Source organism: Hippocampus comes, unplaced genomic scaffold, assembly GCF_001891065.2.
Source record: "Hippocampus comes isolate QL1 unplaced genomic scaffold, H_comes_QL1_v1.1 C16778240, whole genome shotgun sequence".
Classification (NCBI taxonomy): domain Eukaryota; kingdom Metazoa; phylum Chordata; class Actinopteri; order Syngnathiformes; family Syngnathidae; genus Hippocampus; species Hippocampus comes.
The window spans coordinates 1-843 of NW_017838721.1; the positions used below are offsets into that span (position 1 = coordinate 1).

Below are 843 nucleotides of genomic sequence, written 5' to 3' on the forward strand. Positions count from 1 at the left end.
GAGGCGCTCTAAGATGGGAAAGCTAGCAACCTAACTGCATGTCACAATTGATCCAGATAACCGTGATGCGAACAAAGATGCTCAAGTTCTTAGCTCATGCCAGACTTCACATTATGTTACTGGACCTTATCTTATTTGCCTTTATGTTAGCATAAGGCTAACCTCCGAAACCAAAACACTTATGTAAAATAAAATTGATATACTTATTATAAGACAGATTGATTCATTGCTTGTGTTTGTTAAAAAAAAATACTTGTGATATATAATAATCACATATTTAAATCAAAATCGCAATATTTAGGAAAGACAATTCAATTATTTTTCATAATCGCTCAGCCCCACTAAATATTTCTCAGCAATAAAATTTCAACATTTATAATGTGGGTAAATGAGAAACAAATCTTTGTATTGACTTTACAGGGTCTTTCTGTCAAAAGTGGTTGGGAGTGGTCGGACTGCATTGGTTGGTGTCCCTAATGACGTGTCCAGGAGGTTATAAACAAGCACGCTCATCCTTCATTGCCACTACCGAATCAATGTGTTTAAGGCGTGTCATTGTCATTCCATTCCACAGGTGCCCCCGTAAACGTTACATGCAATATTTTTATCAACAGCTTCGGCTCGGTCACGGAGACAACCATGGTGAGTTCTCCGGCATTGCGTCTGCTCTACTGTGCACAAGTGTGAGTGAATGTGTTATCTGTCCCTCAACCTGCAGGTCCGCCCGTTAACGTTACCTGCAACATATTTATCAACAGCTTCGGTTCTATAGCTGAAACTACCATGGTGAGTTGAGGGGTCGAAAACACTGAGTGAATTCTTCATCATTTTTAAAAAATATAT

General features: G+C 38.7%; 1 long non-coding RNA gene across 1 annotated transcript; it reads left to right on the forward strand.

Annotated features, from left to right (window-relative positions):
* Window positions 1–392: 392 nt before the first annotated feature.
* LOC109509127 (uncharacterized) lies at window positions 393–830 on the forward strand. The gene is made up of 2 exons (XR_002166878.1): window positions 393–642; window positions 719–830. It is a non-coding gene; the product is annotated as an uncharacterized LOC109509127 (long non-coding RNA).
* Window positions 831–843: the final 13 nt, after the last annotated feature.